The 27,161-nt window shown below is 46.4% G+C and overlaps 1 protein-coding gene across 1 annotated transcript in view; it reads left to right on the top strand.

Moving 5' to 3' along the window:
• Nucleotides 1–9,839: 9,839 nt before the first annotated feature.
• Nucleotides 9,840–27,161, top strand: part of GRIN2A (glutamate ionotropic receptor NMDA type subunit 2A) — a 437,303-nt gene continuing 419,981 nt past the window's right edge. Inside the window, exon 1 of the mRNA XM_033101647.1 lies at nucleotides 9,840–9,882. The gene's annotated coding sequence lies outside the window, so the exon portion shown is untranslated. The remainder of the gene's footprint in view (nucleotides 9,883–27,161) is intronic.

Here is a 27,161-nt window from a genome sequence, read left to right as displayed (position 1 = left end):
GGACCACTTATGGTTCACTCACTCATCCAGCAGTTCAATGAATGCCAACTTGTGTGCTGTCCTAGACACTGGGGCCATGGCCACATTACGAGTTTATGGACTCCAGGCACTTTGGCTGTCAGGGGCCTCTTTCTCCATACAAAACATATAAAATCATATTTTACAGCAGGGTTGATATAAAAATGAACAAAACCCAAGCTGGAATAATTATTGTCATGTTTGTTTCTTCTGATTTAAAAATAAAGTTAAAACATGATGAAGTATCATGGGCCCTAAGTATTGTGCCCACTGTGCCTAATGGGGAATTCTGCCTTGATTGGAGCATGAAAAGTAAACACACACACACACCCCTTATATGCCTGAAACTGTCGTCCAGTTTTATGAGTGTTTCCTGCTTTTCACCTCTCTGAGCCTTTGCCCTGTTTACCTGTAACTCCCCTTCTTCCCTTACCTGCTTGGTTGACAGTACTCAAGCACGCCCTTTATAATGTGTGGGATTTGTTCTTGGATATAAGGGTGCTGCCAGTTGGATCAGCACAGGGTCCTTCTGGCCCGGGGAGGTGGTTTTTCACTGTAATTCACTAAATTTGATGAACACAATTAGAGGGGTTGCTGGCTGATGACTGTACCTTTTCAGCTTCCTTTGGGATTGTTCTAGAGAGCTACAGCCAGGCCCCAAGCACAACCCAACTCATCCATCCTTCACTCTTTAAGCCTTCAACACTGTACACTGTAAAGTAACATCCAGCGCCAGAGTCTGCCCTCCCTGTTTGTTTATCTCGTGTAAAACTCTAGGACTAATTGCTGGGAGTCAAAGCCTACTGCCCTGAACATAGAATGTCAATGACTGAAGGCGGGATGACAGCAGACTAAACAAAGCTAGCAGACTGGGGGTCCCTCAGGCTGATGGAGTGCCCTGTGGAGCAAGTGAGCTGGGGTGGGGCAGCACTTCGAGAGGCAGATCCACACCCCTGAAGCCTCAGGGCTCATACCAGCTTGTCCCATTGCATAGCAACTACTGTGAGCTAGTTGCTGTGCTAGGGTTAGAAATAATGTGCTGGGCCTACAGGAAGACTCTTCCAGTGGCTGTCACCCTCCTCTGGAGGGTAGGTGTCCAGGGAATGTTTTCACAGCATCATCTTAACACCATTCTGCTAAGCAACAGTCTGCTTACTTACCGGTTGCCTGAAGTTGTCTCCAAGTTCTTTGAGTCAAGAGAGCACTTGTGTACTCTCGTATCATAGCATCTTGTTTGGCACATGGTAGATGCTCAATAAGTCTAAATTAGATGTCTTAGTCTGTTTGGCCTGCTACAACAAAAATACCATAGACCGGCTGGCTTAACAAACATTTTCCTAAAGTCCTGGAGGCTGGGGAGTCCAAGATCAAGGTGCTGGCAGATTCGGTGTCTGGTGAGGACCCGCTTCCTGGTTCATGGTTTCTTCTTGCTATGTCCTCACATGGTGGAAAAAGGAAAGGGAGCATGAGCACTAAGTACACCACATTAGATGAGTACCTGAAATTCCACCATTATTAGCTCATTCCATTGGGTTATGTGTCGCATCCAAGAGCTGTGGGGTTCAAGAAGGGCGGCGCAGGGTTAAGAAAGACAGTAGCCAAGAGTAGATTGCAAGCGGGCCAATGGACTCAAGTCTCAAGGACTGAGCCCCGAATTGGGCCAGCGCAGGCTTTATTAGTTATCACACAAGGAAGTAAAACTTATTTTTTCCACGGTCTGTGAGTGCCGTGCCTGACTGCTGTTTTCCCCGAAAGCCCCCATTGTGCTCCAACACGTACTGTGGCTTCACACACACGCATGACCCCAGGGGATGGAGTCAGTGTCCTGAAATGATCTGATAAGGGAGAATGACCGGTACCATTCCATTGGGTCTCAGTGTTCCAAGACACACTTCCTTGTGATGTCATGGGATAGGCACCGGGGAACAGATGGTTTGGCAGCTGTAAGGCAACAGTTATGCATTGCAGTCTTTCAAGGTGCCTCTTAAAATATCAACTACCTTCGTGACAACAATGCATTCAGGTCCTGCGTCCTTAGTTATTTAATTTTGTGAATTTATTTAAAATAGGCGGTATAGTCCCATAGTTCATAGCTGTGAGTGGTAGATATCCCAGCATCCTGATCATACTGGATGCCTAAAAAAAGGAGTCTCGAAATAGAGAGGGATGGACCAGGAAGAGAGTGAGATGGGAAACAAAGGGGGCTGTCTTTATCATTCTGCTGTCCTGTGGTTTTCCTCCTACTCTGTGTCTATGTCATATTCTGTGGTTAATTAATAAAACAAAACAGAACACCTTACCGTCATACCAAAAATTGTTGGTATCACTACATGATTTGACATGTTGGAACACCTTTATGTTAGCCGTCTATATAGATTCCTATTTGCTGCCTACCGTGTTTCTCCGAAAATAAGACCTAGCCAGACAATCAGCTCTAATGAGTCTTTTGGAGCAATTAATATAAGACCGGGTCTTATTTTACTATTTTACACATTAGAGCCGATTGTCCAGCTAGGTCTTATTTTCGGGGAAACAGGGTATTTAGTGTAAAGATTCAAAATAAAATGGTTTAATGCAATGGCAATATGTTTTGTGTTAGTGAACGATTTTGAAATTGGGGATCCATGAATGGGCTTCTAAAAGTCAGTGAATCTACCAGAATTTATAGGCTGCATTGTGTTTATGAGTGGGTATGTGTGTGTACAATTACGTAATTTAATTTTTTTGAGAAGAGTGTTCGTTCAATTCTCCAAGTGGTCCCTAACCCCAAATTATGTTAAGTATTCCTCCCCACCCCCAGCACTAGACTGTAAAGTCTGTGAGGTCAGGAACAAGCCCATCTAGTTTCTTTCTCTATTCTGATCTCCTAACACAGTGCCCGACGCAGAATTCTGTGGCCGACCAGCAGCCACGAATCAACGAAGAACCTGAAAGAGGGAGTGGGAATTAAATAAAGACACTCACAATTAATTAAGATGCGATATCGGTCTCCAGTGATGCTGAAGCCCCGGCTTTATTCACCTTCACTACTTATATACCCTAAGAGTATGTGCACAACTACTAGTCAGCAAACAGTGGAATGCATTACATCATTGAACGTAAATTTTTAACTTTAACATAGACACTACAAATCACTAAAAGCTCCCCAAAGCAATTATCCCATAACATAGCCTATCAATTATCCTGATAGCCATCAGTGATCTGTTTCCGAGGCCATTCCCACCACATTCCTCAGCAACTTGTAAACATCCACCAGTCGCAGGCAAAGATAACAACTGAGCCAGTTTGCAAGGCTTCAGAATAACAGGAAATTATGGCTCCCCACAGAATTCATTAGTCACTCAACAAATACTTGTTGAATGAAGAAAAGATGAACCTTATTAACTACTTTGAGCTTTAGTTTCCGCCTCAGTAAAATTGAAGAGTTGGCTGAATTGTCTCTGAAGTGTCTTCCATTTCTGACCTGTAGTCCCAAAGAAGTGAAATGGTGTGCCCAAGAGAGCAAAAGCCAGGGCTCCAGCTCCTTGTCCAGGGCTCTGGTACCTGCAGTCCCTGGAACTCTTCCACTATGCCCAAAGGTTTCAATCTGTTGAAAGTGTGGTTTCTTTAAGAGTTATTGTCTGGTGTGACTGAGATGGGCCTACAGTTGGGTCCTTTGGAAAGGCAGATATAGGGTGACATGGCTGATAGACAGTTGATGTGTGGGTTTTCTGACCCCCTCCAAGGAAGTGGCATCCTAGTTTGGGGGGACTTGGCTGATTTTTTTACCCCCAACATTGTCCAATCACTCCTATTCCAGAAATGAGATGGCTTTGTTTTCCACTGATCACAGTGGCAAAGGTGACACTGACCCCAGAGCTGGTATGTGGGTGTGTGCTCTGTTGGTGTCCTTTAAAGTGGGTAAGGGAGAACCACTTGACATTATGGGTCAGAATTTTAATGGTGCGTACCTTTTCTTCGCTTTCAAAATTGTAGTTTCCAAAACAATTTCAATTTCCAAAGTTTTCTTTCACTTTCAAAATTTCATGCAATTTTCACTTTTGGGAAATTTCCTTAAGAAATTTGTGTTCGCATAAAGAGTTGACGTGTCAAATCAGACTCATGTGAATCATACATTTAATCTAACACTAAGCCTAACCAGTGATTAAAAGTTACAAGTAAGACGTAGGCACAAACGTTGCGTTCTTTTATGGAAGAGCCCAGATCTGTCAGCTGTCGCTTTCTAATTGTTCTGCGTTTGTTCTGGATTAATCAGTGAGACCGCAGTGATGGGTATGGATCATTGTCCTCAGAGGAAGCAATTTTGATTTTATGGTTTCCCAGTTTTATCGTCCATTAATTATATATAGACACAAATACCTGCCTGATTACTTCCTGTTCTCTAGCAGGTCGTTCCCCACAAATCCCAGGTTATCACAATAAACAATCTAGACAGGCTAGGTACATCCTGCTGGAAGCATTTTAGAGATAAGGTCTTCCCGGTCTCTTTCTGCTAGTAAATGCTTTTAGCCTATTTTCCAGGAAGTCGAGTGGAGGTCATTCATTTCCAGGTGACCCCTGGCTGGGATGGCGTGAGTCATGGAGTGTTGTAACTCCTTCCTTTGCAGAAATAATCTGAGAAAAGTAATATATAGGAGGGTGTTTATTACCATAGCTCTAAGATGATTGTTAAAATGTCAATCTTAAAATGTTAACAAGCATAATTCTCATACAAATGCATAGTAAACACGGGTGAGAATTTCATTTAACTTAAAGAGGGAAAGAGCAGGGTGAAAAAGATGGTCCAAGAAACTGGACAAGTCAGAAGTTTTGTTTGGGGCTCATGAAGTTTGTGGTGACTGACACATTGGAATGGAGAGGTCAAACAGGCAGTCGTGTGTACAAACCTCAAATTTAGAGATGAGAGATTAGAGACATACATTCATGAGTCAGCAGAATACCCTTTAGATGGTATTTAAAGTCCTGGAAATGAATTGAGATCAGCTAGGAAGTTGGTTAAATTAATTACGATATCATCTTTATGCATTGGAACATTGTGGGGCTCGGAAAAGGGGTTAAAGTGGCACTGAAAATAAGTTTATGGTTTATTGTGGAGTGAAAAAAGATGGCGTAGAGAACATGACGCATGATACAATTCTGTTTAACCACCAAAACCATTAGGTGTAAATAATGAAGGTGGGCAAGGCATTCGTTCACCCACCAGTTAGCAAAAATAGTCTGATATTTCTTTCACCATTGTCAGAGAATTAACAAAACCAACAGCAATACTTGTAATCTCTTGCATTCAACACGTGTTGAGATTTCTTTAGAAAACACTTGTGCGTATGTATTTCATGTAATTCTCAAAAATACCTTCTCAAGTGGAGGAGGGGTAATCTGATTTGCCCTCTGTTCACTCATTGCTGAGGGAGGAGCTCCCGCCCTAACTAGTACGAGATTGCCCGAACACACCACACAACACCCGACAGATGAGACAGACAGCAGTTTGTTAGTCGCATATACTCAGCCCAGCGGAGGAGGAGGACACCCCATATCCTGCAGGGCTACATGGGGGTTATACTCAGGAACAGAGTGAACAAGCTGCGGGAAAGGGGCAGGTTTCATAGTAACAGGATGGTAAAGTGATCCCTGGTTCCTGTGGGAGGACGTCATGAACTTGTTTGAAGACTTCTGTGGGCTGGCTGGGAAGTGAAACCTAGTAGGTTGAAGACGAGGTGGGGTGCAGCTGTTCCAGCTGACCGGAACTGGCCAGGTGGGGAACCATTCCCCTAGGTGGGGACATATTTGGCAAGAGCAGGGGAACTCACCGATAGGCCTTTCTGTAAAGAATATCCATTTTACAGATGAGAGAACTGAACGAGAACAAAGGCGCGTGCCCAACGTGACCCAGGGACAAACTGTGGTCTTTCGTTCAAGTCGTGTTATAAATTTTTATTATCAATATCTGCAAACATCCATGAAAGTAGAGAATAAGTAAAACCTCCTATAGTCATCATAGACCTGTGCTGTCCAGTATGGCACACACTAGCCACAGGTGGCTACCTAAGTGTAAATTAATTGAAATACAATGTAAAAAAACATAGTTTCTCAGTCTCATGAGCTACATTTCAGGTGCTCAGCAGCCATGTGTGGCTGGTGGCTTCTGTGTCACACAGCTTAGATACAAAATTTTCCATTGTTACAGAAAGTTCTATTGGCTAGTCCTGTCTTAGATTTCACAATGATTAATATTTTGCCCATTTTATTTCCCTTTATTTTATGCTATTGGATTTTCAAGCAACTTCCAGTCAATGTACTGTTTCACCCTTATCCAGTTGAATATTCATCTCTGTAGAATAAAGGACATTTTTTTAAATATTACTACAGAGATCACATTGAACAAAATCAATAATAATTCCTTAATCTCTTTAATACCTGGTCTGTAGTTCAGTTTTTGAATTGTCTTCATAATGCCTTTTTATAATGGGTTTTTGAATTGGGATCTGAATAAGATCCACACTTTTCATGTGGTGGTTACGCCTTTTGAATTTTAGAGAATCAAAAATTTCCCTTTTCCTTTTTCTTTTCTCTACCTTCCTTCCTTCCTTTCTTCTTTCCTTCCTTCCTTCCTTCTTTCCTTCCTTTCTTTCTCCCTCTCTCCCTCCCTCCCTCCTTTCCTTCCTTCCTTTCTTCATGCCATGAACTTGTGAAAGAGACCACTCCCAGAGTGTTTTAAATTTAAAAGCTTGTGTTTTCTTTACTGACACTCTCCTTGAAGTCTTCAAATCATGAAGGTCAGGCAGTGGGGCTCTGAGTTAGGTTTCGGAGAAGTAAGTGGAATCCCTCTGGGGTGGTGGAAAGGTGACAGGCTGTCCCATCCTTGGAAATAGTACATGTGTTAATCATAAATCAAAGGTTTGGCTCCTGAGGGTGAGGTGGGGGCAGGGAGAGAAGGACATTTACACGCTTAGCTATAGAATCCTTTGCAGCACGGGGCCAGCTGACTGGGCGGCTGTGGGGTGGGGAGGAACAAAACTGAGTTTCCTGAAAAGAGGGACTTCGTTCTCCAAGTTCTCCACTGTATCCTTTGCACCTTGAGGAACACCTGACCCATTGGGAGTGCTCAGTATTTGTTGGATGAATGAATGAATGGAGGAATGAATGAACCCCTCTGGCTCAGATGCTTCCTTTGCATGGGATGGAGGACCCCACGTCCCTGCAGTGTGTTTGAAGGATTCAGTGATTCAAGTGTGTTAGTTCCCTTGCCTTTTGAAAGTGAACTCTCTTTGACAGTAGTGATTTTACATTTTCTAGATTTTTTTCTGAGACTGTCTGGATCAGTGTACTGGGTCATTGCTCTAGTAAGTACAGTGGTGTCTACCAATTTCTGATTCAGGAGATAACAGTCATCTCTCTCAGCCTTAGGGAACAGTAATATTATAGTAGGGCTGTTGGGACCATATACTGAGATGTGCATAAGGCATCCAGTGTTTGGCACACAGTAGGCATTCAGTAAATATTTATGGTGTTAGGGTCTGGAATCGTCCACCCCTCAGACAGACAGAGGACACACATGATAATGCAAGTCACACAGCGAGGTTTATTTCCAGCTAGCTGGGGTCCGAGTCTCTGTCCGATGCAGCGGGTTTTTAACAAGGACCCCAAACACTTAAAGCCAAGGGTTTATATAGCATTTTCAAGGCTTTCCATAGCTTCAGAGAGTACAAGATAAACTACAGGACTTACATAGCTTCAAAGAGTATAAGATTAACTACAGGACAAGGAGTATAAGATAAGCTACAGGACTTCTAGTCTCCATGCTGCAACTGCCCACATCCTGGAATTTTATAATTATGTTGTTTCAGGCTGGGGCTGTTAACCCTGACCTTAAGATAGCAGTTCTCATGCTAATGGTCTCTTACAATGGCATGAATGGTTGATAGGCGGGCACGTAAACAAAGGCAAAATGCACCCAAATGAATGTTGGTTAATTTAGTTGACCTTTATCTGTGAAGCTACTGGCAAATTGTTCTTGTACTTGTTTGAAAACTCATTTTGCATAACTTTCTCTGTCCTACTCAATAGACACTGATAAGAACGGCACCTACACCTTTTTAGTTCTCTCAGTGATCTTGTAAATTAGGTCCTGCAGTTATTCCCCTTCTATAGTCCAGAAAAGTGAGGTTCAGGGAAATTATAACATCCCCAAAGTCATGCTGCCCCGTTGGGCCGCCATTCTCATTTAAATATCGCGCATAAACTGTTTCCTTGTCTTCAAATAACAACCATTCAGTCCCCTCCCTTCTTATCTATTCCTCCGCACCCCAAAGTGAATCTAAGTAATTGAGCAAAGGTATTAAGATTTGTTTCTAATCTATGTGAAGTATGTAAGTACAGGGTATATGGGAATTCAGTGTGATATTTTGCAATTTTTCTAAGGTTTTTAATTTTTTCAAGATAGTTTAAAAAAATACACAAAATAATCAAAAGCAGGGACTCAAACAGATATATATATTTTTTCTTTCTTTTTTTTTTTAAAAACACAATGAGATGTCACCTCACACCAGTTAGAATGGCTATCATCAATAAGACAAATTATAAATGTTGGAGAGGCTGTGGAGAAAAAGGAATCCGCATACACTGTTGGTGGGAATGCAGACTGGTGTAGCCGCTACACCAGTATGGAAGGCAGTATGGAGGTTCCTCAAAACATTACGAGTAGAATTACCATATGACCCAGCAATCCCTCTCCTGGGTATCTACCCAAAAAATCAAACATATTTCTATACCTGTGTTCATAGCAGCGTTATTCACAATCTCCAAACGATGGGAACAACCCAAATGTCCAATGATGGATGAATGGATAAACAAAATGTGGTCCATCCATACAGTGGAATATTATCCAGTCTTAGAAAGGAATGAAATTCTGACACATTTAACATGAGTGAACTCTGACAACATAATGCTAAATAAAATAAAGGAGACACAAGAGGACGAATATTGTATGATTCCACTTACATGAGGTAGTCAAATTCAAGACAGAAAGTAGGACAGTAATTGCCAGGGGCTGGAGAGGGGGAGATATTGTGATTTATTGTTTAGTGGGTGCAGAGTTTCAGGTTAGGATGATGAAAAGTTTTAGAGATGAATAGGGAAGATGGCTGCACTGCAGTGTGAATGTATTCAGTGCCACTGAACTATACACTAAAAGATGGTTAAAATGGTAAATTTTATGTATATTTTACCACAATTAACAAAAAAAGAAAACAACAGCAAAAACATTTGGCTTTAAAAGAACGAATTGATTCAACAAATATGTATTGAGTGTTAATGTGTGTCAGCACAATACTAGGCACTAGAGAGACGGTACGAGCAGGACAATTCCTTCTTCACAGAACTAGCCGTTTACGAGAGGAGGCAGATAATAAAGAGAAAGCCATGGATGTAAAAGTATCATGCAAAAGTCAGACCATTAACACAGAGCCTGTTTGTCACCTGCTGCTTTAGGTCTGAGTGGCAGTTCTGGCCGTTTCTCCCTTGATTATGTTACTTTCAGGATAACAAGGGATGTCTTCTTTGGTTTATTCTTCACAAATTCAGAAATGCAAAGTCAGGTCACGTGACTCCCTTGCTCAAAGCCTGTTGATGAGGTCTCATCACGATGGAAATAGAACCAAAGTGCTTTTCCTGGTCTGCCAGGCCCCGGGGATCTGCCCAGCCACAGCTCTGATCTCATTTTCTGTCACTTTCTCCTTCTCAGAGGGCTGTGGTCCAATGTCTCCTCCTCCAAGAAGGCTTCTGGGAATGAATGGTTACAGCTTGTCCGTCTCCACCCTCTTTCACCTGCGGAAGCCAGGGGAGAGAAGACCATTAAAGAAAGACGTGGTGAGTCAAATCTAGTCAACATGCTCATTGGTCTTCCTGATGGTATTCACCACAGAAAGATAAGGGTCCTTATCAGTCACAAAGGACCCTGCTTTCAGTGGCCCCTGCTCATGGTTTAATACTCCGCCGTCACCATCTTGAAATTCTGAATAATATTTGAACACAGAAAGGGCCCTCATTTTCGTTTTGCCCTGGGGCTGCATTATGTGGCCAGTTCTGGTCCTTATTCATGGTATGGTATGCTTTTAGCAGGCTATACCTGGTTGGTTGAGTTTGCTGATGATATGCTTGGAATGAATGGCTTTATGGGAAGTGTCAGTGTCGACCGTGTAATTAGAGTATAAAATGGAGATGATGTCTCACTGAAATAGTCCTGCCTGTGGCAGTGAGTGGCCATGTGTGTACATCTGGCCAGGATGTGTTTTAACGCACAAAGAAGTGCAAAGGGAGTTGCACAGGCCACTTTTGGTGAAGAGTTTGTTAAGGACTGAGTGTCCACGTACTGCCGAATCGTAGGCAGACGCCCTAAGCCCAGTGTGACTCTGTTTGGAGTAAGGAAGTCATTACAGTTACAAACAGGCACAAAGGAGAGGTTCCGTGAGCACACAGTGAGATAGTGGCTTCCTACAAGCCCAGAGAAGAGGCCTCAGCATGGAACCTACCTCGCCGGCACCTTGACCCTGGACTTTCCAGTTTCCAGAAGTGTGAGAAAGTCCGTTGAGTTTAAGCCACCCAGCCTGTGGTATTTTTGTCGTAGCACCCCCAGCTGATGAGATAACCTCTGAATCTTGTGGGACTGATTTGACAGTCCTATCCTGTGTAATCTCCCCTTCCCTTGATGACATTATCAAAACTAGCCCTTCTCTCCCCAGTCACTGTTCATCCCCCTATCCTGCTTTGTTTTCTTCAGTCCATTTATCACTCTCTGATATAGTAGATGCTGTGTTTATTTCCTCGGGCCGCCGTGGCAAACTACCACAAACTGGGTGGTTTAAACAACAGAAATGTATCCGTTCACAGGTCTGGAAGCCAGAAGTCCGAAATCAAGGTGTCAGCAAGGCCACTCTCCCTCTGGAATCTCTAGTGGAGGAGCCTCCTTGCCTCTTCCACCTCCTGGCAGTTGCCGGAAATCCTTGACAATCCTTGGCTTGTAGACGCATCGCTCCAGTCTCTGCCTCTGCCTTCCCACGGTCTGTGTCCAAGTCGCCATCTTCTTATCAGGACACCAGTCATTGAGTTAGGACCCAACTGAATCCAGCATGAGCCCATCTTAACTTGATTATATAGATAGAGCTCTTATTTCCAGATAAGGTTGCATTCTCAGGTACTGGGTGTTAGGACTATCTACCCGTTGCAGATGTTGGTTTAGTTTTTACCTTCCCTACTCCGCTCTAGGATATAAGCTTCCATGCAGACAGGCCTAGTCCTCTTCTCTCCCTGCTTCCAGCCCCAATGGCAAGAGCAGTGCTTGCTATACACATCAGTTGCTCAGCAACAGTTTGTTGAATTACTATATGACTTTAAAATTCTGATTCCGACATTCAGATGAAAGGTGTAGCATTGACATATCTCCAACCCCACTCTTACTCCCTCAGTTTGGGACGGGTGTCCTAGAAAACAGCAACGACCTTGTAAAAGCCTTGGAGGAAATGGTCCACCTAGGGAGTTTTGAAAATTTTCATCCAGAACAAGAAATAGCTTGTCGCAGCTGATGCATTATTATTAGTCTTTGAAGAGCAAGCAAGAGTCTCAGAGATTTTTGTGTTTGAATGTGACAAAATGTATTTGTACCAAAAAGAAATGAAACCCACACAGAGACTTGATGGCTCCACTTGATCTGCACTAATGTGGGAAAAATTCTTTAAAAATTGTTTTTACATGTCACATTCTGATTGACAGGAAGGATATCAGAAGTGTTACTAGTAATATAGTCTTTACAAGTGTTGGCCTCTGAGCCTCACCCAAGTCCGATGATCTAGTCTTCATCTTCCCCCATAAGACTCATGGCCTTACACCTCAGAATCGTTATTACCATCACTCTGCTGACCTACCGGTCTCATCAATAATCCTGATAGAGAATGTAGTCAATAATGTTGCAACAGCTATGTCTTGTGGGTACTAGACTAATCGGAGGGGGGCACTGCATAAGTTACATAAATATCTAACCATCATGCTGTACACCTGAAATTAATGTAAAATAATATTGAATGTCAACTGTAACTGAAACAAAAAAATAATTGAAAAAAATAATCCTGATATAGCTCAGAACAGAGAAATAGCTATTTAATTGGTTTCCAACTAACAGAACTTCAAGTTCAATTATATATGCTACATCTCCAGCTTCTGTGAGGACATTTGACCAAAAAAGCATTTTTTTCTGGGGCTCGTTGGGTGAATTTACCTTAAACTACGTAAGACAGCAGGACCTGGAGTTTTTGGAAACTGAGACCAGATTTAGGATCCCCACTGTGACCTTCACTAGCTGTTATGGCATTGGGCAAGCTACTCAGCCACTATGAACCTCAGTCTCTTCATCTGTAATGTAGGGACTAATATCTGCTTTTCAAATTAAGCTAGGGGTTGAGATACTACAGGTGAAGTTCTTAGTCCAGTGTTTACAAAGGGATCAGGTAATTTTTTTACAGGGCAGGGAGTGAGGCTGGGAATTTGGAATGTCTTTTGGAATTGATTCATTAAAATTATGCAAGTTGGGCTGCCATCCCAGACGATTTTGGTTTGTTTTAATCCTTTTTGGCAAATCCAAGGAGCATGAAAGAAGGCATGAAAGGTAGATTTGGTAACCACCTCTTATTGCTAACTGGTAACTGTTCTTGCCTCCCATGTCATTTAGAGCGTGAGGGGGTGGCAGTTAAGCACCGGAAGGAATCTTGGGCGTCGACGTGGACTCTTCCCGTACCTGTCATACTCCTATCAGATAATGAACTCCAGCATTAATGGTAGAAATGGATAACTGAAGTGCATGTTAAAACTTTTGTTAAAAATAAAAATAACATTGGCGATTACTGCAAATTACTCAGGCTGTGGAGCGGAGTGGAGTGTTCAATCTCGGTCCACATGCCCGCTCCGGCCCTTTCTGGCTGTGTCACGGGCCCAACTCCCTTTACCTCTCAGAGTGTAAGGGGCCGGCGAGTGAACTCAGAGTCTGGAGGCTTTGGCTAGAAACAAATGGCAGGATTTATTCATGGGTCTTCGAGTTTGCACACTGGAAATGTAGTTAGGAATAAACCCAGTAGTGGTCAAGGAACAAAGGAAAATCATTCGTTTTTATAGTGGAACTGAGAGAGAAAGGAGCCCTACATTCTTAGCGATTTGATTGGTCCATTAGGCTGAGTTAACTAATATCAGTAATTATGACGTTTCATTTCAGGTGGTTGTCAAGGGGGGCATTCGGCAGTCTGGTTATGTAGAGGTTTTCTTTGAGGAGGTCTTCCCTTTGGCTGGAATCTAGGCACCGACGCATACCATACTGATGAGAATCTGTGTAATGTCTAACACAGGACTGGAGAGTTATAGGAAAGTTTAAACATCAAAGATAAATTTATTGTTTTCCCTCAAGCTTCAGGGCTGGTTAATCATTTAGCGGTAAGGCTGGGAAGGGAACCATTATTTTCCCCTAACTTCACTCTTTCCTCAGGGCTCATCCGTAACATGGGAATGACATGAGGGCCCACTTCTTGGGCCTGCTGTGACGATTAGACAGGCCTGCCCGTGTGGACCGGCCGGAGCAGTATCTGCCCGACAGCGAGCACAGGGCAGATGCTAGCTCTCTCTCTTTCAACTAAGCCTCTCCCCTTCCCTGTGGCAAAGTCGTCTGTGCCTCTGGAGCTGTTACCGCTGTGGTTTATTTTGCTTTCTGGTCATCCAGATGGAAATTTCAGATGCAAACAAGGTGGGCATTAGCCTAAACATGTGCTTGGAAAATCAGAACCAGGAACTGGGTTGCGATAGGTGGTTGTCTTGACTTTGCTCTAAATGCCAGTAGACAGGGCTGCCATTGAACAGAACTCCAACTTGGGAAAGATTTAGTTCTTTGGGATGTAGGAGCTGTGGCCTCTGCAGGGACAGATGCGTCTTCGGATGTGAGGAGTGAGGTAGATATCCCCGGGGTGACGTTTCCATCATAACCACTGCACACAAGATGGCGCAGAGATTGCCACATTTCTTCGTTTTAAAAATGAAGTCCCTTTGTCAAGAGTCCCTAAGAGCGTGTTTTCTTTTTCTCTCCAGGCTCATTTTAGAGCTAAAATAAAATGTTTGCAATTAATTTTAAATGAAGATGAAGTCACTGTGAACCATAGAAGCCAGGAATGTGTACTGAGGCGTTCCTGCTTTTCAGTCAACCACTTTTGTGTTGCCATCCCAGGGAGGGGCTACGTTTTCCAAAGTATGTCTGGGGGGCTCTAGTCCTAGGGGATAGCCACGGCACAGTGGTCCAGAAAGTTTGAGAAACACTAGGTTAAACACAGCCAAACTGGCTTCTTTAATTAACAGGTTCATTCACGTAGATACTCATTTCACGTATTCATTTATCACTTGCTTATTGAGTGTCCATTTGGGTCAGCATTGTTTGAGGAGTGGGAATACCGTACCATATCATACTATATTGTACTACAGTGAGGCTGACTCGGTCACTGATGTCCTAGAGCCTCAAGTCTAGTAATGATGATTGCAGGACTTCTCAGAGCCTTTCTGGACTGAACGTGCCTAATGTGCTCCCAGAGGAATGGGATATCCTGTATTTTCTGCCCTGAAATACCTTTTGAGGAGAAATACCTTTTGATTTAGTATTCCTTGGAACACACCTTTAGGAAACTCTTGGGTTGGGAGGAGTTGTTGCCTCGTGGGCACCATACCCCTCTGTAAATCTTTGGGGTGCTCAGAGATGATGAGACAATGCCAGCAGCGGCAAGTCCCTTCTTAGGAAGCAGGCACCCCCCGTCTCATTCCAACCTACTGACCTTCCTTTGGCGAGTATGTGCAAGACCCTTCCCAGATGCCAGTGGGAGTGCTCCAGATGCGAGTAAGAAATAATAATAGAAACAACAGTCGCTGATGTTTGTTGAGCACTTAATGTTATGTCCAGTCTTCGGCTAAGTGCTTGTTTCCTTAAAATATAATGCCAGTGATAGCTGACACTCACTACGTGTGCATTTCACACGAATCGTTGTATTTAACTGTATTGACTCCATGAGGGTAATACTTTATTACCCCTACTCAATAGATGAAGGAACAGAGAGGTATAGTTGTCTGCTTAAGACACCCAGCTGGAAAGTGGCAGAGCCGAGACTGGGTAGAAGTGTACAGCCCATTACTTTAACCCAGGGGTTCTCAACCAGGGGTGATTTTGTCCCTAAGTTACGGTTGGCAAGATCTGGAGACAGTTTTCTTGTAACTAATTGTGGTGGGTAGCACCTGGTGGGTGGAGGCCAGGGACACTGCTAAACATCCTACATGTACAGGACGGCCTCCAGCGACAGAATTATCAGCTCAAAATGTCCTTAGTGCCAAGGATGAGAAACTCTGTTTGAGCCAACACATTATGCAGGTTTTAGTTCCACCCGAGTACCTCCCAAGTAAGCAGATGTGGCACGGGCACACTCTAATTTTAATCCAAGCCGAGAGACGTGCTACAGAAAGGGTGTAAATCGCCTTTATGGCCGTCGTTTGGGCCTTTTAATTTCTTTATAAACTATTTATTGCCGCAGCCACCTCACTGCTGACCCCACTTGGCTATTTCTCAGCCAAGGGAAGCTACTCCAGCCAGCCCCCACCCAACTGGTCTCTGGGGCCTCCTGATAACCTCAGGAGAAACTCCAGCCTCACAGAGAACCCGCAAAGTCCTTCCCGTCTGATCCTCTCGGCCCCAATTCCAACCTCAGCTGCCCCCCCTTCCCCCGGTGCCCCTCGCTTGCTCCTGACTCTATCACCACTTCCTGTTTGCGACCCTGTCCGTGCTGCAGGCTGGGGCCTCGGATGCAGGCTGCCCTATGTCTGGACCCAGGCCTCTTCTGCTTTGCAATCTCGACTCCTTAAGATGTTGCTCAAAGATCCTCTTCTCCTCGACGCCTTCCTGATTTTCCCAGGAAGAGTGAATTGCGGGGTCTTTTGTGTTTTCAGCTCCTTGGACGTAGCTCTGGGATTCATGGTTACGTTATAACTTATTGACTTATCTGTCTCCCTGTCCATCTGTCTGTCTGTCTGTCTGTCCCTTGACCTATGGCTTTTAAGCCTATCAAATGTCCTGGCGGGGTTGTTAAGAAAATAGAGCCTTCACCAATGCATTTCGACACAGTAGGTCTAGGAGGAGCTCAGGCATTTATTACATCCTTGGGGGTTCTGAAGTGCCCTAAAGGTTGAAAACCACTTCCGGTGTTTCCTGTCTGCCGTCACTCAGATTTTGGCTCAGGCGTCACCTCCTCGGGAGGTTGTCCCTGACCACCCCTCGCACCTGGCCAGTCTCTCCCATGTTACTCTGCTGCTTCTCCACAGGGCGCTCCCCGTCGTTTCACATGTTTCTTGTTTATTTGGACAATTGCTTGGGAAACAATATAGCATGGCGGTTAAGAGCCTAGGTTCTTTGGGGTGGCCGGTTAGCTCAGTTGCTGAGAGCGTGGCGCTCTTAACTAGGTTGCCGGTTTGATCCCCGCATGGGCCACTGTGAGCTGCACCTCCACAGCTAGATTGAAACAAGTCTTTGACTTGGAGCTGATGGGTCCTGGAAAAACCCACTTCAAAAAAAAAAAAAAAAGAGCCTAGGTTCTATGATCTGGGTTAGGTTCTTGGTCCACGTGGTACTTACTAGCTGAGGGATTTGATCAAGTTATTCTACTGTTCAAGTCTGTTTTCCTCATCCATAAAATGGGGATAATAACAATATGTAGAGCATAAAGTAGTTGTGAGGATTGAATCCGTAAGATGTGCGATGCGCTTAGAAGAGGGCTTGGAGGCTAATTAGCCCTCCGTACACATCAGGGATGATTATTTATTTATTGTCCGTTCTCCCACTAAAATGTAAGCCTCCCAAGGGCAGACGCTGGGACTGCTTTTGTCACTACTGTACTCTCAGCCCCTAGAACAATGCCTGGCATGCAGTTGGAACTCAGCCAATAGTTACTGGATGAATGGATGGAGGGATGGATATGGATGGATGGATATGGATGGATGGATGGATGGATGGATGGATGGATGGATATGGATGGATGGATGGATGGACTTCTGGTCTTGAGTAGGAGCCCCTTGAGGGCAGGGGACTGTGACTGATCCATCTCTTTATGCTGAGCACCTGGCATGGGACTGGCCCAAAGTAGGTACTCAGCAAATGTTTGTTGAATGAATGTGTGAATTCACGAGCAAGGATTGGGTAGAAGTACATTGGTGATTTGATGGAACACACAATAGCTGGGGATGAGCTGTAAAGAATTCTTGATAGACATATTTTTGAGAAAGCTCATGAAGAATCTGAAATTTGAGGGCATTCCAAGCAAAGGCCCAGCTTGAACAAAGGTTCGAAGGCATAGAAATGGGTATATTGTGAATAGGGAGTGGGCAGCCCAGTTGGCTGTGGCCAGAGTGCCGGGGAGCTGTCCAAGGGAGCACAGTGATTAAGTGCCCGACTCCCAGACAGGTCAGCCCTGGTTTTCAACCCCAGCTGGGTGGTTGAGTTGAAACTTGTCATATAGAGCGAGTCCCTGTTTCCTCACCTCTTAGGCTTGTCATGTGGATTAAATGCAGTATAGAAAATGTGCTTGTCACATTGTATTAATTTCCTCATCAAATATATATTGAGTACCTGTTATATGCCAGGCAGGTGCTGTCAGTGTTCCAGGGAGGCGTGCAGCCCCCACCTGGCACATGGTAGAGCTCACTGTGTTTTCTATTGTTACCGCTGTTACTCTCACCCGTGATAGTATTACAGTTACAGTTGGAAGAGGCGGTTTGAGGATTTATTACCGGGGACATTGCATGCCAGGCTAAACGGCGCGTTGGGATGTGGCTCTGTGGACTTCAGAGGATTTTTGTAAGAGGGAGGGTGGTGATGCGCGGTGAGTGCTGGGATATCAGTGTGGCAGGCTGGTGTAGGACGGATGCAGGAGAGCTGGAGACCAGATGTGTGGCATGTCTGTGAAGAGACTGTTGCGCCAACCTGGAGATGAGGAAATGTGGGCTTGAACCGGCCTGAAGGCTGTGTGTCTGGGGCCTGGGGGAGAGGACGATGTGGACATGTTGGCTTGGACAGGACTGGCTACAGGGAGAATAAGTGAGTCAGAAACGACACCTCATTTCCAGCCTTGGCGCTGGAAAACCAGTGCTGCTGCCAGAGTTAGAGAGCTCTGGGGAAGAGCTCCTCTCCCGAGGGTACGTGATGAATCAGTTGGGGGACCCACCGAGTTTGGGATCCTGGCAGGTCACCTAAGAGGAAGCACAGGGGACCAAGGGGAAGGTCAAGAGAGGAGACTGGAGAAGAATCCTCAGAAACACATTTATTGAGGGCCTAGGAGGTGCTGTTTTAGTAATTCAAGAAATAGGCATCTCGCGCCTCCTATACGCAAGCCCCATGCTAAGTGTCGGGTGTGCAGTGATGGACTCAACAGAGGTGATTCTCGCCCTTGTGGAACTTTCCCCTGTCGTAGAAGCAAAAGAGAAAAGTGTACCGAACATTTTATAGAAGGAATAATAAAGGTAAGTGCTCTGAAAGAATCCACAATAAAGAATAAGACCTAACTTGTCCTAAGGTGGGTTCCCCAGAGCAGAGTCTGAGATGGGGGTTCCTGTGTGATTCACTGAGGGGAGGCTCTCAGGAGAAAGGCAGTGAGGGGAGCCAGGGTGGGCCTGGAAGTTGCTGGGTGAAAATGTGGTTTCAGGAGAAGCCCAGCTTTGGTCTGTTCCCACTGGGGCTCTGGAGTGTGAGCTGTATCAGACACTGTACTGCCCAGGGCCAAAGGGCTGGGGCTCCCCGTCCCCCAGCAGGCAGGATGTGACTTCCCAGGAACTTCCAGAGGAGGCAGCTCCCTTCAGCTGAGGACAATCCTCTGGAGAAGCATGTGGGCCTGTGCCATGAACAGCCGGTTCCTGCAGCAGCTGGGAAACAGGGCCAGGGGCCTGGTGACAGGGATCTGGGTGGGACCCCAGCAGTCTGCCTCTCAGTGGTCAGACGGCATTTAAGCTGAGACGTGAAGGGCGTGGAGGGTCTGCTGAGAGTCTGGCTGGGGAGAAGGCAGGGCTCAGCATTCTGAGCAGAGGCAACAGCACGAGATCCTGATGGAGGAATGAACTTCCGTAGCTGGCACTTTCTGAAGCAAGGCAAGAGTGGCCCCATATGAGGTCAGAGGATCGCCAGGGTCCTCTAAGTCATAGTAAGGGGTCTGGATTTTATGCTTGGAGCGACGGGAAGCCTTTGGGTGGGTTTTAGTTAACAATTGGCAAGACCTAATCATTTATGTTTCAAGAACATCCTGGCTGCTGTGCAGAAAATGGTTTAGGGTGGGGGAACAATGGAAACCCACTGTACTAAACACTCCATAGGCATTCATGCAAATCCCACAATTGATCCCATTTTACGGAGGTGGTAATTGAGGCCCAGAGTGGGTAAGCAAGCTGCCCAAACACACACAGCTAGCAAGGTGGGGGAGTTGGGATTTGGTTCCAGGTGGTATTGATGCAAAGTCTCCTGCCATAGGGAGCAGACTGTCTCCTTAGGGTCTGCTTTGCTCTTCATCTTGTCCCAGCGACGTTCAGCTCAGGGTAGGAGCTCAGTAAATGTGTTGAGTGGAAGAGTGCAGGAGTGAGTGAACCTGAACAGGAAGAGAAGGACCCAGAGGAGCTGAGGGAGGAGGGAGTTAGAATAAGGTGGTGATGGTCATCAAAACTAAATGCTCCCAGGAGACACATGGGACCCCAGCAACGGTGCTGGGCTTGGTGAGTGAGAGTCATTATGACCCTGGCTCGAGAAGGCTTGCGTGGCATAGGGAGGAAGCCAGATTGCAGTGGATTAGGGAGTCAGGGGGTGGTGAGACTTGCTCTCCTGATTCAGCCACAGCAGCTGGGGCTCCCCACCCACAGGTGTGGGTTTGACATGCGGCAGGAACGCGTGCGCCCACACGTGCCACACACGTGCAGGTGGGCGGGGGAGATGGTGGGGGGAGGACAGGCGGTGCGGGCATTGGGAGTGCACAGCCTGGAATGGAGAACAGAGCGGTGTGGGCTACCTCGGGACCACGTGTGCCCACATCCACGCCAGCTTGGGTGGTGGGAGTGGAACTCTGTGTAAGGCGCTCGCTTGGGGTCTGGGATACTTCTCTTTGGAGACGGCGGTGAGAAAGGGAATGAAGGGAGAGAGAAAATGGTTAGCTGGGCAAGGGGGCGAGCCCCAAGGGCTTTCCCACAGGTGGTAGTAGAAGTAGTAATGTACAATAGCTAACGTTTATTGAGGGCCTACTGTGTGTCAAGCACTGTGTAAAATGTGCTTAATCTCAGCCTTAAGAGGAACATATTAAGAGTATTATCCTCACATTGTAGGTGGGGAAACTGAGGCCCCGGTTGAGTCACTTGACCACGTCAGTCCGTAGTAGCACTAAGTTAGAACTCGGGATTGGCAGGCTCCAAGCTCATGCCCGAGCCCCTAGCCTCTTTTCAGTACTGCTGCCTTCACCCAGACTTTCTTATTGAAGTGCAGACATCTTCCTGGGATTGGTGACATGTGGGATTTGCACTCAGGCAGACCTGGGTACCAGTCACTGCCTAGTGACTCTGAGTCCTTCTGATTCCACATAGCTCCATTTCCTCTTCTGCAAAGTGTGGATACAGAGAAACTTACTTTGGGAAGGCTGAAGTGAGAAGGAACTAGATAATGGCAGTTCATTCCTTCTTTCATTCATTCAACAACGGAGTTTATTGAGCAGCTGCTGTGTGCCAGGCGATATGCTAGTTGCTGGGAATACAGTCATGAACTAGACTACGTGTGAGCTAATGGAGCTTAAATCCAGTGGAGGGCGATGGATAATAAGTGAGTAAAGAAAGTAACTAGATAATTCTGAATCATAACAGCTATTAACAAAGAAACTAATGCAGGGTAATGAGAGAGAGAAAGCATCTTGGCTGGGGGCCATCGCGATCTGTGGAGCAAATGACAGTGGTTATATTGATGTACTGGCTTCTGCCCCAAACAGAGGGGCCCAGAAACCTCAGTCCAAAGACGTTGGACCCTGGGGAATCAGATCAGTGGTGTGCTTAGGTCTGGGGATTTGGGAAAAGACTACCTGCTCTTCCGTTAGTTATATTATCCTTAGCATGAAGAAACAGAGGCTCAGAGAGGTTGAGTAATCTGCCTGAAGTCACAGAGCTAATAAATGATGAGGCCAGGAATTGAATGGGGACAGTTGGATTCTGGAACCTGTAACCTTCACCAATAGGCTGCTAGAGAGAGCAGACCCCTCTGGTTCAAATGCAAACATCAACCCTGGGAAGAGTAATGCATGGAGCTATTCATGGCTATTGCATGAATTTCAGAGTAGGAGGGGCCCTTAGTGGCCATTCAGGGGTGTGGAACCTGGAGCTAGGAGAGGAGATGTCCCTTCTCAAGGTCATATAGCTAGGCAGCCAGGGAGCTGGGTTCGGAGCCTGAGGACAGATGTCTCTACAGGGTATGACACTGTCTGTCTCCTGCATTTCGGGTGGCACTTGTCAGCTGATCACCCTGGCTCTGTCAGCCACGCTGGCTGTACACAGCAGTGTCTTTATGGGCACGGACATTTTTCTGTCCTTTATTCAGGCAAAACTCATTCCGGAATTTGAGTAACTTTGCATCTGGGGACACGCTTCACGGAGCCCCCGGCAGTTGAGTTGGCTCTTGCTGGGTGACCATGACTCACTTTTATCGCTGCCCTGTAGCTTTCAAGCCTGTACCCGCTGCAGATAACCTTGCAGGAGGCTCCAGCTGCCCTGGAAGGTCGGCGCTCCCCGATGCTGTCCCTCGACCCCTCTGCTGCAAAGGTGGCCTCCAGCCTTCCCATCCCATGCCCCCCTCAACCTCCCTTCTGCTCACCTCTCCTCTGTTGTCTGCAGTCTGTCGTCCCCTTGCGGAAGGAAACTCTCCACCATTTGGGCCTGGGATGAGTAACTGGTACTTAGAAGGAAAATAGACGCCAAACCTATCCATACATTTATCTGAGTAACACAGTTTTTTCACACCCTGTTTTCCCGTGGCCCAGAGCCTTCCGACATGCTTTCTCAAGTCCCATTTTCCACACTCCTCCCTAGGTTGGAGTATGGCTGGGGACAGGGGAGACCCAAAGCCGGTCCCGTGGCTTTGAGGCACCAAAGGATGGAACCAATCAGACAGAAGCAAAGGTGACTCCCACAGATGGCAATGACATACCCAGATACTGGTAGGCAGCCTTGATTTCAGACACGTCAGGGCATCGGAATTTCTTGGGTTCTGGAACTGATGGTGCATTCAGCACTGATGGTCTCTTACTCATTCAACCACCAAGTAATGAGCACCCCCGCTTGTTGCTGGGGATGCTACAGTGAGCAGGCCACACAGGGTGCCAGCTGTCATGAAGTTCATGGTGTGGATTCTGTAGTCGGTCAGTGGGGGAGCTACTCCGTAAGTGGTAATATCAGTTGTTACTGATTACTACCCTCGTGACAAGGGCTATGCGAAGAGGGGGGGTAGAGAAAGAGGGGGACCTGACCCGATTTGCGGGGTCTTCGGGAAGTGTGTCTTCATCCCAAGTGTTCTAGGCAGCTCCCTGATCCTGTTCCCTCACACATGCCACACAAGCAGATGGAGATGAGCCCACAGAATGATGGCAGCTGTGGTGACGTAAGCAGTCAGCCCTGTTCCCCAGCAGGTCTCTTCTGTGGGTTAGCCTGTAAGCGAGCATGTTCGCCCCGTGTGAGGTCTTAGAACTTTCTTCAGGACGTGCTTGGTCCTCACAGTAAACGTGAGACAGTCTCTGTTCCAGGTGCAGCCTGAGCATACTGGAATGTCTCTCTTGCTCTCCCACCCAGCCACCCACCCACGCATTGGTCCACTTATTTTATCTTTCCGCCTCCCCACCTCCACCTACTTTTTAAACAATCAACCTGAGTGCTGGTAGAATATCGGCCAGGGTTATTCACACTTGGCATGCTGGCAGCTTGGGCCAGCTAATTCTTTCTCAGCCAGGGGCCGTCCTATGCACTGTGGGGTGAATTCTCCTGGCCTCCACCCACTAGATGCCAACGATGCCCCACCCCTCCCCGAGCTGTGAGAGCCAAAAAATGTTGCCACGTGTCCTCTGAGAGGAGTCAGTGCCTCAGGTTGAGAGCCCCTATTATAGGCCATTAAGTCCCCCCACTCCCAGCCCAGACCACTAGTCTCACACTTGACCTCCTTTCCCAGGGACGTGACCGGCATGGACCCAGCTGTCATTCCCTTAGCTGATCTCAAACGCTTCTTGTTCATACGAAGATCCTGACGTTCCACATGGGTGTCGTCTTCCACTGGGCTAGGGACAGAGCCGAGCCTGCTGTCGGGCTGAGCTGAGCCCCGGGTGGCCTTGACTCGTCTGCCCACACGGCCTCCTGTCCTGCGCCACGGTCCTGGGGATGTCGCTTGGGGTTTATGCACCTGTGAGACTTTCCCACCTACTGTTCTCCTCAGTCCCATGCCCCTCTCCCAACTTTCCGCCCTCTCCAGGAAGTTCGTCATTCACCCCTGCCACCTAAGGAGTGTTCTTCAGATTTCTCCAACTTTAAAGGGCGTTTATGTGACCACGTAGTGTTCTCAGTAGAAAATTAACTGTAGACTTACAGAGTCGTGGAGCTTCACGGGACTTAGGGAAGAACCCTGTATTTCATGTATGTGGGTGATATCTCTGCGTGGGGCCTCATCCAGCCCTGAGCTCGGTTCCTTCTGGGTCCTTTAGATAAAGTCCAGACTCCCTCCCCCGCCCCACCCGACCTCACTGCCTCTCTTTCAACACACAGTTATTTACTAAAACGATTTTCACCTGCCAGCCTCTGCGCTAAGTACAGCAGGTCCGTGAATAACACTGTATTGTTTCGTTCAAAGGTGTTTTGTTATAACGTTGATGAGATGCTGTATGGTAGGAACTTAGCTCCTGTTTATATCAATTGGCCTGTGGGAAAGTCAGTTTTGTTATTTCACTTAAAGTCACAGAACCCATTGATGACATTAAGTGAGAACGTACTGGAGTGGCATTCAGAGGTACCCTTACGTTCCTGAGGCTTACAGTCTATTGGATATCCACGTATCTCATTTTCTTTCTCCTACAATGCTCTATCTCCTGATGCACCGCCAAGTTAAGAATGGCCTTTAGGTGGTGAAAGAAAAAGAAGAAGTGAAGGAATAAAGAAAGGAAGATAGTCTATATTAAATGTACATCCTTGAGATGAGAAGTTTCAGAAGCATGAAAATAGGACAAAATTTGATTTTGGGGGGAGGGCTGAAAAAACTATGCCTGTAGCTGCAGAAAAGCAACAGATTTAGTAACACCGTCCCAAAGGTCCAGTAGATGGGGCCTTAGGAAAGTAGGTGTGTTAGTTTGCTAGGGCTGCCGTAACAAGGTATGACAAACTGGGTGGCTTGAAACAACAGAAATGTGTTGTCTCACGTGTGTTTCTGGAGGCTGGACGTCTGCGATGGAGGTGTTTGCAGGGCCACGCTCCCTCTGAAACCTGTAGGGGAATCCTCCCTGGACTCTCCCTCGCTTCTGGCGGCTGCTGGCAGTCTTTGGCAGCTGTCTAGCGCCAGCCTCTCCCTCTGTCATCACATGGCCTTTTCCCTGCTTCTGTGCTTCTGTCCAAATTTCCCTCTTGTAAGGACACCAGTCATACTGGATTAGGTCCCACTCTGCTCTAGTGAGACTTCCTATTAGCTAATTCCCTTTGCAATGACCCTGTTTCCAAATAAGGTCACATTCAGAGGTTCTGGGGGTCAGGACTTCACCATATCTTTTTGGGGGACACAATTCAATCTCCCCAACAGTCGCTCTCCATTGTACTCTTCTTATTCCTGCTTGTGATGGTCTCTCTCTGTCCTCTCACACTGTTCCTTTTCTTACCTCTCCCCTTGCAGAAAGGTATTCCAGTCCTGAAATATCTTTTTCTTTGCTATTTTGTGAAGTACAGCTTGCTCTTAAACTAAGAAGCCCATTGTACGCTTTTCCTAGGGCTGCTGTCACAAATTAGCCCAACCTTGGTGGCTTAAAACAACACAAATTTATCGCCTTCCAGTTCTGGGCGGTAGTCCAAAATGAATCTTTTGGGGTTAAAATCAAGGTGTCAGCGGGGCTGTGTTCTTCTGGAGGCTGCAGAGAAGCATTTCTCCTTGCTTGTCTTTCCAGCTTCTAGAGGCTGCCTCCGTTCCTTGGCTCATGGCCTCTTCCTGTTTTCATAGTGTATCACTCTGCCTTCTGCTTTCTTCCTCACATCTCCTTTTTCTAACCTTCTCACCTTCCTCTTGTAAGGACATCAGTTCTACCTGGATAATCCAGAATAATGTCCCCATCTCAGCTACATTTGCTACATCCATTTGCCATATAACGTAAGAGATGTACAGGTCCTGGGGATTAGGCTATGGTGTTCCCCTCTGTCTTTCCCCAGCACTTGACCTTCCAGAAACTATCAGGATGAACTCCTGCTCACCAAGGACACCTTCCTGGGCCAGCAGAAGGGTTGCCCCCATTTGAACCAGACCAGCTGTGCTGTTAGTACTCATGTAAATCTGTCTTCCCTGCTAGACTTTAAGCTCTGTGAGGGCAGGCTTGTCTCAAGCACCTAGTGCAGTGCCTGGCACATAGTAAACCCTTAACACATAGTCATCAAAATGAGACCCATGAGTTCTGAGTTCAGGTGACTGTGGGACCAAGAGTGAGTTTTATTCAACCTCTAGGAACTTCAGCTGCCTCATCCAGAAAAGTGGGTGGTAGAGATATGTTTTACCTTTATCACCGGGATTTCAGTTTTTTCTCTTTCTCCTGTCTGTCTGTGTATCTATCTATCTGTCTATCAATCATCTATCTATCTATTTTTCTATCTTGCTATCTGTTTTTTCTATCATCTGTCTGTCTGTCTATCATCTATCTATCTATCTATCTATCTATCTATCTATCTATCTATCTATATCTATCTATCTATCTATCAATCATTGAGTGGCACAGGTGAATGGATTGTTTGAGAGGCAGCTTCAGAAGGAAAGAGTTTAGAAGTCAGAGTAGCCTGGCTATGATCATGATTCTGGTATTTTATTCCGTGTGACCTTGGGAGAGTTACTTAACCTATAGGGGTCTCACTTTACTCATCTGTGAAAATGGGGGTGCTGCTAATACCAGCCGTTGATTGGAACTGCATAGGTAAGGCACACGACCAGGACAGAGTAACTGCTTTAAAAATGATAGCAATTTGCTATTATTAAAAACCTCCGACATGATAGAGTCCATTACAAATGCTTTTCCTTTTGCAGAGACCTGTTATTGGACAAAGCCACGTGGTTATCTTCCTAGTACCCCAAACTCCATTTCTCCCGGAGTTCCATATTCCTCAGCACTTGTCTGTTCCGGAAACTTGGCAGGTAGTCTGTGCAGTTATTTTCAGAGGAACGAGTGGGTGGGATCAGCAGCAGCCCCCCCGGAGTGTCTGTGCCGGGAGTATGCGTTTATGGCACATCTGCTTTGTGTACAACAGCCTTGCTCTCCCCCGGCAGCACCCCCACCTCAGAGGCAGAGCAAGCAGGGACCCAGGCTGCTTCCTGCACGCCCCTCCCCCGCCAGGGGGTGCTTGCTGACCAGCCACTGCATAGTCTTGGGGGAGGGAACCGGCAAGGTTGGCTTTGCTTCCAGGTGGCTGGATGCAGAGGAAGGGGGTCACCACTGGGGGGCCAGAGGCTTTGGAGGGGCTTGAGAGCAGAGTTCAGCAGGTTCTCTCCTAACCTACAGCCCAAGCTGAGATGATGATGAGAATTTAGCATCCATGCCCCCGGTTCAGCCCAGAATACCTGGGTGGGATCACTGGAATGCACCTTGCTGTCCTGCTAGGTGTCCAGAGGCTGCTGTGGGTCTAAGGGATGTCAAAGGCGGTGGGGAAGTATGTGCTCTTGCCGACGCTGCTGTGGCAGGAATGAGGACCGTGACCTTGGGGCAGGTATCTCTTCTGCCCTAGAGGATCAGCCGGGGATGGGTGGTCAGCAGGAGAGCCGCTGGTTCAGCAGAGACCTTGGGCGTCGGAGGGGTCTCTCTCAGCCCTGTGTCCAGGCC

This window comes from Rhinolophus ferrumequinum, assembly GCF_004115265.2.
Source record: "Rhinolophus ferrumequinum isolate MPI-CBG mRhiFer1 chromosome 15 unlocalized genomic scaffold, mRhiFer1_v1.p scaffold_54_arrow_ctg1_1, whole genome shotgun sequence".
In the NCBI taxonomy this organism is placed as follows: domain Eukaryota; kingdom Metazoa; phylum Chordata; class Mammalia; order Chiroptera; family Rhinolophidae; genus Rhinolophus; species Rhinolophus ferrumequinum.
Note: the sequence above shows the minus strand (reverse complement) of the source record. Positions and strands in the feature narration are given on the sequence as shown.